Source organism: Serinus canaria, chromosome 3, assembly GCF_022539315.1.
Source record: "Serinus canaria isolate serCan28SL12 chromosome 3, serCan2020, whole genome shotgun sequence".
In the NCBI taxonomy this organism is placed as follows: domain Eukaryota; kingdom Metazoa; phylum Chordata; class Aves; order Passeriformes; family Fringillidae; genus Serinus; species Serinus canaria.
Window position 1 is genome coordinate 107,480,787 of NC_066316.1, and position 15,350 is coordinate 107,496,136.

At 41.0% G+C, this 15,350-nt stretch overlaps 1 protein-coding gene across 2 annotated transcripts in view; it reads left to right on the top strand.

Annotated features, from left to right (window-relative positions):
* The window catches only part of RCAN2 (regulator of calcineurin 2), an 84,439-nt gene that overhangs the window by 43,332 nt on the left and 25,757 nt on the right, over positions 1-15,350 (top strand). The window lies entirely within an intron of this gene.

Genomic DNA, 15,350 nt, shown 5'->3' on the forward strand with positions numbered 1-15,350 from the left:
TATTCAGCAGTTTATAAAGGACAAAGGTACAGACAAAATTAGTTTCTAATCTGATGGTTCTTAGTATTGAAAGACTGGAATAGGGTAAAAAGGATTTACAAATTGGAGGTCAAATTTTGAACCTCTGCTCTGTATGGTTCTGAGTTAAATATTGAAGCCACTGGAAATAAAACTACTTTGATTTGCAAGAGGCTCTAATGATTTTTATTTGCCTGTAAGCCTGTTAATGTGTGAGATCATTTATACTTTATACAGTTGCTTTTGTGTTGGCATCAAGAGATTATTCTTAATTTAAGAAGCTTTTTTTTAACAGTTTAATAGTGAATTTAGGGATGAAAAAGTGAGTAATTCGGAGGAATGATTCAGGTGAGTAGTCTTGCCTGCGCTGGGACATGTTTCTTGTATTATTTTGAAGTAGTAAAATTTTTATCTGCTTATTCATTTTTCTTTTCTTTTTTTTTTCTCTTTTTTTTTTTTCACTTGAGAACATTTTATTTTAACATGTAGGATTTACACCTGCATTAATATGATCTTGTACCTGAGTCTTTTTGTATCTGGTCCATGTTTGATGTAAGACCATGCAAGAAATTAAAGTAGTAGTGAGTTTCTTGTATCTTCATGCTACTCATATGTCAGTAGAAATGCAAAAGCAAAATTTTGACTAACATAAAGCAGCAGAAAGCATTCCAGTGATTTGGGTAAGATTTAGATTAGCCTGATTTAAGCTGCAGCAGGAGTACGAGATAAGAGAACAAAAGGGTTACAGAGACGTTACAGGAATTGTAACCTTTTTGTGTTACTTGGGCTTTCCTGTACCTTGTTTGCTTTGGTTGAAATTGCCCTGTTTTGCTTTCCCCCCCCCCCCCTTATGTTAGAATTAAAATGTTGATTGCAAAGACTTTGGGTATATTTTCAGTGAGAACTGCACTGCAGACTGCACTGCAGCTTAGAAACACAAAGTCTACTTGGAAGTTGCCTGGCTTAGAGGCTGTGAGCAGCATGTGCTCTGTGACCCACAGCTCACTGCAGCTCCTTTCCACTGGGTTTGTCCCCAAACTCTGTTCTGGAGGCTGTGGCCAGCTCTGTGCTCATCCCCAGGCTCCCCATGTGCAGCAGCCTGCAGTGTGGGCATCTTCTTTGTGAAAGTTTCACTGCTGCTGATAATTTAAAGCAGCAATGAAGAGATACCTACTGCTCTTTTCTCACTTCCAGGAGAATTGCAGGGAGAAAAATAGTATGGAGTTTTTTGAGTTGGTTTTTTTTAATGCAAAAGAGAACTTCAAAGTGAGGTTTTCTGGTGACAGTGTAGTCACAGCATAGAAAAGTTTATGCTGACTTTGATTGGATTAGGAACAGATTTAGGGTTAAAAAGGAAGGAGACTGTTGCTGAGAAGAGATGGGTGTGGAAGTTGAAGAGCAAAAGCAAGTGTAGATTTCCTGTGTTCTCCATCCACCCTGTGAGTAGCCCTATGCCCAGCCCTTTTGTGGGTCAGCCTGAAGGCACAGATAGCAGTCCAGGCTGTTGTCACTTGTCTAATAGAAGGTTTTATTGCAGGGAATCTTCTCCCTGTGTGAAGGGAATATTCCCTCAGTGGTAGAACAGATACTGAAGATCTTACAATATCTGTGGTGCTTGGTGAGATTTGCTAAAATGAGCTGTTAGTCTTGTAGAATAGTTCTCTGATGTCAGTAAGGGTTGTGTTCAGGGTTTAGGATATGCTTACAGCACATCTCATTTTTATTTCAGTTTAGATTTAGAACGGACATGAGGCTTGGGAGAAGGATGCTGGTTGTATTGAGCTATTGTTCTCCCATGAGGCTTGGGAGGATGCTGGTGTTACTGAGCCATTGTTCTCCCATGAGGTTTGGGAGAAGGATGCTGGTCTTACTGAGCCATTGTTCTCTCATGAGGTTTGGGAGAAGGATGCTGGTGTTACTGAGCCATTGTTCTCCTGTGAGGTTTGGGAGAAGGATGCTGACAACATGGAGCTGTTGCTCTGCACTTTGCAGCATGTGTTGGCCACTGCTGCAGACTGGGAGTCTGAGGAGCCTGCCAGGACTGCAGTAGAAGAGCTTGCAGTGTTGAGGCTCTGGAGCAGCAGTTTCCAGAGCAGGTGGCAATGGGGACTCCTGGAAGTTGCCACTTCTCAAGAGGTCCTTCAGAGGTGCAGGATTCTTATACAAAGCTGGCTTTGGGCACAGGACTTGGAGCAGAGGGAGCTCTCCAGCTTATTACTGCTTTTCCACCTGTGGAGACCTTATTTTGTAGGCATTATGCTCTTAGCATCTGGCAGTCAGGCTTGGAAATACTCTGTTTCCATTTGGCCTCTGGAGCAGGGGAGCAGTTATTTAGTACTGAAGGCAAAGCTTTTTGCTTGCTGCATTTGGAGCTGCTCATCCTTTTGATGAGCAGAGGCTTGGCAGCTGGCCCCCAGCACTGACACCATGGGTTTGGCACCCACAAACCCATCCAACAAGCCCTTCACTTCTGATCAGTTGCTGCTTTGAGTTGTCTTTTCTAATCGAGAAATTGGGTCAGGCTAATCATCATGCTACTGACTGTAGATCAGGAACTAGAAGAGTTGAGAAGGCAACCAGAGGAATCATAAAGTGCAGTTCTGCTTTGAAGTTCACCTGGATAATTATGATTCTTTCAATGCCTCTAGATGATATTTTCATGTAATGATCTTTGTTACATAAGCAATTAGTTAATTAATATCTTGTTTATTTCTAACAGAGGAATCCCAGACATCACTGGAACAGTGGAAGAAAATTTAAACTTGTTTTCCTTACTCCAAGCAATGTGTTTTTATATGATTAATTTTACATATTCTTTCCTCATTTTTGTTCACACAGACCATTCCATTCAGAAACAAGGTAGGACTTGGGCAACTTGGTATTACTGTAAGAGAGAAGAAACACTAAAAATGATCCAGATGGATCACATCCTGAAGACAATAATGTAATGTGGATGGGGCCATTATCTTAATACAGGGGAAAAACCCAATGTGTACATGAGCCAGGCAGCAAAGGGCAGTAGTAGGAATAGTTTCACTGTTTGGACTGTTGCTTTGAAGGATTAATCCCCATTGGAACAGGCTTTCTGTCAATCTGTAACTCATTACTCAGTTCAGATGCTCCAGTGAGCACCATCCTAATGGAATTGTTTGGGATGGATGGATTGGAGGTTCAGTCACTGTCCTGCAGCTGCCTATCAGAGGTTTAGCAGTCTAAACTTCTGAGGTCTAAAGGGCAAAAGCACACTACATGCTTGTGGTTTTTGCTCTCTACTTCAACTTTCCACTTGTCTAAGTGGCTCATTCACAAAGATGTTCTGAGGTTTAAAGTTTAAGTGCTCTAAGGCCAGAGTCAAGTGAAGAAAACTGGAGAAAGGGGGAGAAGTGTTGCTGCCCCTCTGGATGGTGCCAGCTGTCCAGTGGCAGGAAGCATGACTTGCTGGGAGAGTTTCTGGGTTTCTGCCTTTACATCCTTCTCCTTAGCCATGTGAGCTTGATCCGTGGGAAGAGTCTGTTGCACAGTCATAAGACTTCACAGACGAGCTATAAGGAGGGAACCAAACAACAGCATGACTGCCAAAAATACCCTGATGGCTCGAAAGGCCTGCTCTGTACCTTCTCTTGGTATTTTCTGTAGTTGGTAGTTCTTTCTAATTGCAAATAAGGTTGAGTCTGTGAAATCTGCACGATCCAAGAGTTCTGGAAAAATAGACTTGTGTGTCTTTTGATCTCTGCTTACTGTCTGTGTTGATCTGGAGCAAGTAATGGAGAGGAGCTTTCCAAATGCTGTAGTGCTGTTTCCAGGACACTGACCCTGCTCTTGGCTTCAGGGTCAACACAGAGAGACTCTGTCAGCAAAGCTGGGGCTTGTGCAGCCAGTGCTGCTGCACACTGAGGTGCTCCCAGTTCCAGTCACAGGCTGGGCCTTGTCTCTGTCCTTCAAGCACCCTTATGGGAAGGCAGCTGGACTCTTTAGGGAAGTTCCCAAAGAAACAATAGAATGGTAAGAATGGAAGGTCATAATATGCTCTTTAGGCTGATCTTCAGTTATTTGTACTCGCTTTTCCCCTGCCTCAGAAGAAGGGGGTGCTGCTATTTCACCAGATGCTGGTGGCAGCTGCAGCTGTTTATACACTTTGAATATGGCAAAGCTTCTGCTTCTTCACCTTTTTAATGCTAACAGGCAACAGCAAAGCAAGTCAGAGGTCTTTTTATTCTCTCTGATCCTCCTTTCAGTTGGAAGTCACATGACGATATTTCCCTTTCATAAGGATAGCTAGACAATGAGTAATTTGTCAAATGGAAATAAATAACAACTAGAATGCATTGGTAGAAGGTGCAGAATTAATCCAAGGCAGGTAATAACGTAAGATGGAGCTTGTGATTCTACTGACAAATGGCCCAGCCTGTGTGAGGAGCACTGAAGAGATGGTGATTTTCTTAAGCAGATTTGAAGAATTAATCAGTGCAGCTGTAGATTGATGTAATATGGATACACGTGTGACACTGATTTTTCATTAAAGAATTACTTAAATTATTAAAATTTTAGAATAAAATTAAAATTCTCAAAAGAACCTAGAGAGATAAAGTACCTAAGTTCTTTCTTCTCAAAAAAAAAAAAAATATCAAGGACACATTATTTTCAGGTCTCCAGTGATCCAGTCTCATTTTCCTCTAAAGGTGCTGTGTATGTGCACTCTTTTGTCTCAAATTTTACTGATGTGTTTTTTGCTGCTCCTTAGCATGACTAAGATTTGATACTGAGCAGCGTTGCAGTTCTGAGGCAGAGGTCTGCACCAACCTTTTATGTATCTTTAGTAATTTTTTAGTAATTTATAGCAATTTTTTTTTTCTCATAGACTAATGTACATGCTTTGTGGTTGGATATTATGTGATTGTGGTTTAATATTTTCTAGGGGTGATTTTACCAGAGGCCTTAAATAATCTACTCAGTTTTGATCATTCAAGTTCTTAACAGCCTGTTTGCTTTGGAAGATGCTGCCTAATCATATGCTAGAGTGCAAACAACCGTGACAGTGTGGTCTTGAGCAGAGAATTCTTCCTTGGCAAAAAGACACTGAGGAAATTGTACCACAGTTTGTCAAACACTTGGCTAGCACACAGGCTGCCAGGGACCAGAAACCAGCCAAGCCAAGCTCCAGTCAGTGGCCACTTGCTGGAAGACTGTGTTTTCCATGCACATATTTATAGTGGCACCAGCATTGTGTGCATGAGCCTTTCCTGAAGAATTCCCCCACTAATTTGATTTTCAATAAGCAACTTCTCCTTCTAAAGGCCAACAGAATTAAAATTTCCCCCAGGGGAGACTTCTCCCTTTTCTTTTCCTTATTGGCAATGCCTCTAAAAAGGCACGTGCAGCCGTGGAGTTTGGCTCCAGCCTGTGTTTTCCATCTAGGATTCCGGTTGATTTCTGCTTTGTCCATGTCCATTCCTGGAAGCACAGACTGCCTTCTCACAATACCAGTGTCCTTGTGATCCTTTACCTGTCTCCACATGGAATTTCTGTTGGTGCTGAATCAAGGAGAAGCCTTTGGTTGTAGCAGTTGTGATGGAGCAAACAATTCCGCTGTCCTTGCAGGGTGGGAAAACAGCTGGAGGGGTTTGTGTAGAGCTGGATGCTGCAGCAGCATCTCCATGGCACCTTCTCTTCTGTACACCTGGAGCTGGAAAACCTCAGTGATGTTATAGGTAAAAAGTTCCAAGTGTTCTCATTTGCACATGGAAAACTAAGGAACCAGGAAGTAAGTCCTCTGATTAGGAAACTCGATTTGGTGTGCAGAGCTGGTGTAATTAATAATTCTTGGTTTAGTTAATCATGTTCTGTAGATGTTCAGTCTCAAATATCGCTCTAGGCATTTTCCAGAGACCAAGGAGCTGTGCTGAGTTTTGCTTGGTTTATGGTGGGGGTTTTTGTGGTTTGTTTTTGTTGGGGTGTGTGTGTTTGTTTGTTTACTTGTTTTTAATTAGCCAAAACTTGCTGCTTTTCAGAATCTGCATTAGATTCTGGCAGACAGAAAGACTGACTTTATCTTACAGGATGGCTTCATATTTATCAGGAGCATGGCAGAGCCTCCAGTTTTGCAGTATCAGGTAGTTCCACCTGTTGAGATAATAGTCCTTGAGCTGAGAAACCCAATGACCTGTTGAGCTCTCAGTAGCAACAGGCAGCTGTACAGGGGAATTTTGCAGCTCAATTTGTCAGTTGAAGAAGAATCTCTCTGCTTCATCTGTTGCAGTGAGGGATATTTTTGCTGTTAAAAGGTAGAGGCATCCAGAGGGCTGAATCATGCAGCAGAACTTCTGCTGCATAGGCAGAGAGAAGCCACTTTGCTGAAATCTTGTCCTTTTATTCATGTAGGTCAGATGTGCTGGTATGAGGCAGATGAACAAATAATTTCTTAGAGAAAACCTGTAACTAAGCCACTAAGAATAAAAACTTTTGAATTGTCTGAATAATTACATCTATACTGGCAAATTTGGTCCTGTTCTCAGTGTCACCACATGAACAGGTGCACATTAACCACAAAGCAAATGTTGGTTGTGGTGGGGGTGGGGTGGTGTATATTTTGTTTTGTTTGGGGGATTATTGTTTTATTTCCTTCTACTGATAGACAAACAAAACCAAAAGCAACCCACCAGCAGAAATGGCCTTTCTCCCTCAGAGAACATTTTTTTAAGAGAAGCAAGTATCTCTAAGGGGCAGATCATAGGTGGAACTGTTCTGAGATGAGGGAGGAGGAAATCAATTGTTATTTAAAATGTGGCCAAAATGAGGAAGGGGAGCATGGGGACGGGGAGGAGGGAAGTCACTCTGATGAAGTTCCCCTGTTGGGAAAGACCAAAAGTGGGGAAAACTCCTGTGGAGGCTGGGGCAGGTTGTGGCACATGGTGGCAGGACTGGTGTCTGCAGGGGTGACAGCAGCAGGGGAGTTGTGATGGAAGGAGAGCTCATGAAAACAAGAGTAATAATGGAAGACCAAGGTGAGAACAGATGACTTTGACTTCTTGTGCTGTAGTGGAATGATTTAAGGGCAGAAGATGATACAAGATGCTGGAAAAACCCATTGATAGGTCTAAAAAAAGGAGGATTTTCTGACAAAGCTTTCATCAAGCAGGTGTTAAGCATTACTGATACCTTAGTTAAATTAATCTTGACGGCTTTCTGCTTTACTGAAAGCATCTTCCACAGGCTTCCATCCCACCTCCAGGTAACAAAATCCTTTTGTGAATGGCTACTCTGGGATGCTACCACTCTGCTTTCAGCTCCTTCCTCAAAACTTTTTGCTGTTAAATGTCTCACAAGGAATTAAATGATTCAACAGAGCTAGACTAAGCTACATATGCACACATGGGACAGAAAATAATTTGGAAACCTTACAAAAAAAATTTTCTCTTTTTATATATTCTATTCCCACTTCCTCTGTCTTTCTGCTTCATCCTCCTGGAATGCAAGAAGGAATTTTGTGTTTTCCCTTGTTTTTGTTCAGTGTGGTAGATATTAGAAACAAATAACAGTATTTTTTAAACTGTTGGAAATAACAAACCAATAGGTGAAAAGTAAGACATGTATCAAATTATGAGACTGTTCTGGGTGCAGGTTTTTTTTTAGCAAATGGAGGTAGGTAATTTTATTTGGTTTTCAGGTTTGATTTTAGCAATTGAAGAAATTCATAATGGCAAGTACTGTTGGTGAAAATTATTTTGAAGTTAGCTTTTGAAATAAAGTCTGAAGTCAGAGGAAAATAATTTTTCTGAAAAATCATTTTCAGTGACCTTATGGAGCTGGTAAATAGTGTTTCCTAAGAAGATTATCTGAGAGACCAAGAAGAACATGAGAATTAGCAGCTAAGGAGGCACTTTTGAATGCATAATGGAGATTATCTATCCTGATGCAGAGGACAGATGGGACATACAATGAGAGACTGTTAGGGCTAGATCAGATACTCCTTTTGCTTTAGAGCAGTTTAAGGATTTAAATATAACATGAAAATCAAGTGTGCAAAATCACAAAATAGGTTTCCACTATCAGAGGTTTTAAATAAGAACTAGGGAAGTCTTGTGAAATATAAAAATTAAGAGGAGAACAATGTGTAAATCCAATAATAGCCAGATATGTAATGTGGGAAGGGTTATGGTGTAACTGATTTCATTTATGTTATATAATAACACAGATAATTACCTAAATTAATAGAGAAAGCAACCCTAGTAGTGGCCAGAGCAGATAAAAAACATAAAAATTCAGGGGTAAGACAGATATTAAAGTGTACAGAAACTGTTAAAATCTCCCTAAGTATGCTTTAGGATGCAGCCAAAATAATTTTTTACTATGTGAAATTATCTTTTATGAATTCATAGGTTACAAAGAGACTTCTGAGGATGAGAGAAAAAAAAATAACATTTGTGTTTAAAAGGGGGAGAGGAGAAAGACCTGAACAATTACAGATATTTTTACCTGACTCGGATTCTGGAAATAAGTTTGGAAGTACTTTGTAGTAACTAGGCCTGGGTTGTGTAGACCAAGTCATGTCAAATCAGTGTGCCTTCCTTGTTTGACAGGGCAATGGGGTAAGTGGGATAAGGGAGATGTGGAGTGTAGATATTTTGACTAAAGCTTTCACACTGCTCAGGTCATTTCCAGAACTAATCTGCACTCCAAATATAATTTCCATAAGGTGGGTGCATAGTTGTTTACAGAATGTCTAAACCAGAACCAGTTCATTCTCAAATGGTGAAGCCATTTACGTTGATGAGCTCGCATGTTCCTTCCTGAAAGCAGGTTGAGAATAATGGCAGTAGTCAAAAAGGAAAAGCCTCAAAAAAACTGTGAATGACACTGTCTTGGTAGAGCAGGGTCAAAATTCTAAACAGCCCTTGCTTAAACAACAGGATGAAATATAGTGCAAGAAGAAATGAATCAGTCACAGCTGTATAAAGACATTCTCATGACTAAACAGTTGTGTGATGCAAATCTCATGAGTTCTAGTGAACAGCAGTGGATGTACACTTCTGTCAGCAAAACAAATGTGGATTCACTGAATGGTTTGGGCTGGAAGGGACCTTCAAATATCATCTGGTTCCACCCCTGCCATGGGCAGGGGCACCTCCGCTATCCCAGGTTGCTCCAAGCCCCATCCAGCCTGGCCTTGAACACTTCCAGGGAAGAATTTCTACCTTAAGTGCAATCTTAACCTGCCCTCTTTAGTTTAAACCCATTGCTTCTTTTCTGCCACTACAGGCCCTGGTAAAAGTCTGTCTCTGTCTTTCTTATAAGTCTTTCTCCATCTTATCTGTCTCTGTCTTTCTTATAAGTCTTTCTCCATCTTATCTTTCTTAAGTATCCCAAGGCTGCCATAAACCTCAGAACTCCTAAAGCCTTTTCTTCTCCAGGCTGAACAGCCCCAACTCTCTCAGCCTTTCTTCACAGGAGAGGTGCTCCAGCCCAAGTTTGCTGTTGCGGCTGTGCTGTTTGTCTCTGGTGAGACTGGCTAGAATTTTCAGATGCACATTTTCTTGTCTAGAAAGGAGATTTCATGTTGGTACCTTGTTTATCGAGCCTAAGAAGAAAACCACTGAGGTGTGAAAAGTAGTACCTTTACCTTTAGAAACAGCTGATTCCATGAGAGGAACTGCAGGGCTGTGTGACCAGCCAGCTTTCTGCAGGCGGCTGCCAGTCCTTGAACCAGAATTTGAGATTTGTTGAGCTAAAAAAAATTCCTATTAATCAAGACAGCTGGGAGCAAAGCCAAATGCTGGGCCATAGCAGAAATGAGCATGCTGCTTATGTTAGACAAAGTAAATTATTAGTGTACTTAAAATTTTAGAGGCTTGGAAGCTCATGTGGTTTTGCCTGATTTTTTTAAAATAAGTGAATAAAGAGGAAAGATGTTTAGCTATCTGCTTCATGCTTTTGTAGCAAATTATTAGACTGACACTGTTGAAAAACTGTAGTAATGTAAGCAAGCTGACTGCAATCTTAACTCCCAAAGTGGTGATATTTTTTGGGAAGGAGTGTACATAATGTATACTACTGTATGGCATACAGTAGTAATCACAAAAGAAGAGTTTACTCAATGTATGCTGTATCCTACAATACAGTATAGAATATTTTTTCATGTCATTGTCTCAGTGTAAAATTCCTGCTTATACAGTTTCATAGTTTATGTGTTGTATAGTGCAATAGAAGCAGAGCAAAGGAGTAACAATTCTATAAAGAAAAAGTCTTGGATTAGGGGAATTTACTTTGGAAATAAGTAGTTGGTATAAGTATAGTAAAATGTTGGTAAAATAGGAGTGTACACTTGTGTGTAAAATAAAGTGTGGATGATGATGCTGCAGGTTGGTACCTATTTAATTACTCTATTTTAGAATCATAAAATTACCAAATCACAGTCTGGTTTGGGTTGCAACAGACCCTAAAGATTATCCACTCCCACCTCCTGCCGTGGCAGGGACACCTTCCAACCTTGGTTGCTCCAAGCCCTGTCCCATCTGGTCCTGAATACTCCCAGGGATGGGGCAGCCACAGCATCTCTGGGCAGCCAGTGCCAGGGCCTCGCCCCCCTCACAGGGAAGAATTTCTTCCTGATACCCAATCTAAACCTGACCTCTTTTAGTTGAGACCACTTACTTATATGAAGGTACCCTCATCAGTTTATTCCCCCCTAATGTTTTCCATTAAATTTGAAGTTTATATGTAGCAAATCCAGTTATATTGTGTTTCTTGTTTGAGTAACCCTTGGAGAAAGTCTGGACTATGCTAAGCATGAATGTATTCACTTTTAGTTGATAATTTGCCCTCTTAATTTAATACTAATATCCCATACTGATTAAACACACTCTTTCAATTTAAATTCAAAAGTGTTAATTCTGGTTTTGGGGCTACAGCTGATGCTGCTTCTGCACTGCAGTGGTTGCAGCTGGATGCAGGCACGGTCCATGCATCAAGCTGAGTGGTCTGGGGCACCATTTGAACTCTGAAGATATAACTTCCAAAGGGAACAGGTGGCTTCCCCTTATTTTGAATGACTGCTTCCACCAGACTTGGCATCCCACTACTTCTCCTGTCATTTAAAATCTATTTGCATCAAAAAAATCTCCTTGACCTCAAAGCCAGACTCCTTGAGTTTGCACTGTGTCATGGGAGGCTTAGGTGGGATTCCCCAGAGGGTGATTGGGCACTGAGTAGGCTCCCCAGGGAATGATCACAGCCCAAAGGCTGACAGAGCTCAAGGAGTGTTTGGAGAATACTCACAGACACAGGGTGGGATCGTTGAGGTGTCCTCTGCAGGGCCAGGAGTTGGACTTTGGTCATCCTTGTGGGTCCCTTCCAGCTCTGAATGTTCTCTGGTTCTGCACAGCTGTCTCCAGCGTTCCAGACTGGCACAAGGGCATTTGCCGGGCAAATGCAACACAGAGCCAGTGTGAAACAGTGCCAGAGGGCAAGAAACTATGGGATACTGATTATTTTTGTGTCCTACTTATTTGTAAAAGACTTGTTCATAAAAAGAAAAATATCTCCATTTGTTACCGCTCTGCTTGCCAGTCACAGGTCTCGTTCCTTCCCACCAATTGCCCTGGATCTGTGGACAGCAGCTTCAGTTTCATAATCCCAGTCCAGTATCTTTTTAATATCATGCTGTTACTGATATATTTTTCACATCAGGAAATGAAAATGATTTTGATGAAGAGCAGTGCTAGTTTTAGCTCTAAGATAGGATTAGTCTACTTTCCAATTCTTGTTTCTAAACAGAATTCATGCCAACTGGAAATTTTCCAGTTGGTTGAAAAATGACATGGGAGCAGTTTGGTCAGGAATATTTGCTTTTTCACCCTGGGGTTCCTTCCATCTGCCTAATAAAACAATTATATCACTGTAAGACTGAAATTCCCTGTGCTGTCTGGAAGTGGATGGTACTAGTGGCTGTTGAATCAGATGGAAACCTCTGCTTATTTTTCTACCCTTCTGTACCCAGTACAGAACCTGTATCTGTCATCTCAGTCTTTTTGCCTGCTGGAATCTGCTTACTAAGTCCACACAAATTCTCTTTCCTGGCCTGCACAAACCCAGTTTTCTGAAGTGTGCTAAATTCTTGATGTCATGAGATACTGTAACACTGTAAAGTTCTAGCGGCTAATTAAATATTGTGGTGTATATTGGAAATTAAAATATGCTGTTGAAATATTTTTTAATAGGCAGGTAAACCATTGTGTGGTGTTCCCTTGGTATTTCAGCATCTGTGCAGCTTGAGACCTTGGCATCCTCTAAAGACTGGGACCTCTGATGGGGAAGAAAGCAGCCTCTCCAAGTTTAAAAATGTTTGAAGTACCTTTTTATTTTTTTCCCCACTGAAGTTTATTCAAACTGGAAAGCATCTTCAGTTTTTTGTAGGTCAGTGCTGAACTGGGGGTTCCAGTGACAATCTAGAAGTAGCATGGAGGGAAGAGTGTATTATCTCTGTTTATGCAGATGCTTTCCATTCATTTCCTGCCATGATCTGCAAAATAAAATTCACAGTTAAACTTTTCAGACTGATAACAGCATTAAGACGAATTATACCCAGCAGATTATAGCTCATTTGAGCCTCCTCTGAGGGCACCAAATCAGAGCATGTGGGAGAATGAGAAACTAGCAGTCTTTTATAACTTTCTCAATGCAGTGTGTGAACGTTAACATTTTAGTCTGTGGAAGTTCTGCTGTCTAAAGTTAGGAGGAACAGACTGTTATCTGCAGTTATTCCTTTTTCTGAACTGAAATTATATATATATATATATATACATACATATTTATTTATTTATTTATTTACATTGCTGTCTTTATATTTTAGCAAAATTCATGTCATTGGGAAAGTCTATATCCTATGTAATAATTAAAAAGAAAAAAGAAAAAAATCTGTTCAAATAAATGCATCAAGTGCAATTGTTCTCTTATAAACGATTAGTGAAGGAAAGACTGCAAGGAGCAAATTAGGTTACAAAGAAAATATGGATAAAGAATTGGTGAACATGGATTTTCACTGGCAAGCTACAGAAGGAGATGTGCTCCATTCCCCTGAGCATGTGGCCTCCTCCAGACCTGCTCCATCAGGTCCATGTCCTTTTTGCAGTGGGATCCTCAATGCTGGATGCATAAGAGGGGCAGAATCCCCTCCCTCACCTCCTGCATTCCTTGTCTTTGGTCCAGCCAAAGACATACATGATGTATATGAATGTGATGTCAATATGCCCCAGTTTGTCACATTTGTAAACAGGACATTTTCTGCTCTTCCAGCTCACTGATGATATTTTCTTTGGTTTGTTTTTACCACTTCCTTACATGTTTATCTCTGATACTTTTGTTTATGCCATTAATTCAGAAGCACCATTTATTTGTAGTTGATATAGGTTTGCTAAAGACTCCACTCAGCCACTTGACTGGAGGCATAGTAATCCTGTCCTTGGTTTATCTTCACTGTACAAAGAGCCTCCAGTCTCAGAGACTGCAGCTCCTAGGAGCTGCTCAGACGTACAGACAACAGACCTGCTTGAGTAATTTGCAAATGAAGTGTAAGACAGGGAATGACAGATGGTTGGGACAAACTGGGAAGAGCAAAGAATAGTCAAACAGCACAAGCAGAGCATTAGACAGTGGTCACAGTGCTGCTGGTTGTGATTGGGCGGGGGGGGGTCACTGACTGTGGGCTGCAGAGGATGATGATGAGAAGGTGTGCATTGATTGGTGGGTCACGAGTTTCCCTTGCACCTTTTTTTATCGGTTAAGTAACATTTATGGAACTGCATGATATTAGATTCTATTCTGCTCTCCTTCTTGGTTTTTTTTTTTTGGGGGTTTTTTTGGAGGGGGGGGTGTTTGGGTTTTTTTGGGGTTTTTTTGGGTTTTTTTTTTTGCTTCATAGTCACTTTCAAAATTGTCTGTGTCCTTTCCAAATCCAGACAAGTTGAAACTGTATTTTTAGTCCTATTTGTGCAGTTTGCAGTGTTAGAGGAGAGGAGAGGGAGAAAGCATTCCCCATGACTGATGAAAACAGCTGAAATGCTATAAATGCTGATCACTGTAGGCAAAACAGTAAATCAGGAATGGGCAATGCAAGCATTTTATTAGTTTAAACTGTCCCATGACTTGTTCTTGTTTATTTTTCTAGTTTAACTGGGTTGACAGTGTCAGGGAATAAGTAGTGTGCATTTTATGTTGTTTTACAACGTTGCATCTCCAAGACTATAAATAAGACACAGTTTCTCAGCTCTTGGTGTTGCCTTTATTTTAGTTCATCCTTGCATTTACAATTTTGCACACTGATGTCCTGATTTTGCATCACAGCAGCAAGGTGTCCCCTGACACTTCCACAGCCTCAGTAACAGTTTTCTAAGAGGCTGAGGTTTCTATACTCCAGTTGGGAATTGTGTAGAAATAAAGTGATTCAGAATGAGATATGAAAACTCTGGTTCTACTCCCATGGTTTCCCATGAGCCTGTGGTTTCCCACTGTGGCTGTGGGTCCATCCTGGCCTCAGTGTCACCACATGAACAGGACAGTGGGGTGGCCTCCGGAGGTTGAGGACATGAAATTGCAGTTGCCAAAGATCAATGAAAAATAGTGTCATAATAAGATGGATATTTATGTAGTTTTTCTTACAGTAGCAAAGTTGATACAGTTTAAAGGAAGAAATTCTTTGATGTGAGGGTGGTGAGGCTCAGGCACAGGTTGCCCAGAGAAGCTGTGGCTGCCCCATCTCTGGAAGAGTCCAAGGCCAGGTGGGACAGGGTTTGGAGCAACCAGGTTTAGTAGAAGGTGCCCCTGCCCATGGCACGGGATTGGAACTTGGTGAGCTTTAAGGTCCCTCCCATTCTATAGTTCTATGAATATGAATAATTTTCACACAGCTTCTTATAATAAATAATTTCAGTCCTAGTTTTGTGCACAGATGTGACCACCAGTCCCTTATTTATTATTGTCTCTAGCACTTCAGTTTGGTTGTGGAGTTGTTTTATTCTTCTCCTGAAGTGCCAGCTAACTATTTTTATGAGAGATACAGGCTTGTGTCTATATTAGCATTTTGAGTCTGAGCTGGGCATTCTCATGAGGCAACTTTCCTGCTGCTCTTCATTAACTGTGCTTTTTGTTCACATCACAGAGCAGTTCATGAACTGGATGCCTTTCAGATGAAATTCATATAGAAGATGCACTCTAGTAGCATGCCTGATATATTCCAACTGCTAATGGGCATTCAGTCTGTGGCTCCTGATCAGAAAGTCAGCACCAACTGTTTTGCTGCAGAGATCTGCTCCTGGAACATTCCTTATTAACATAAATGTAGC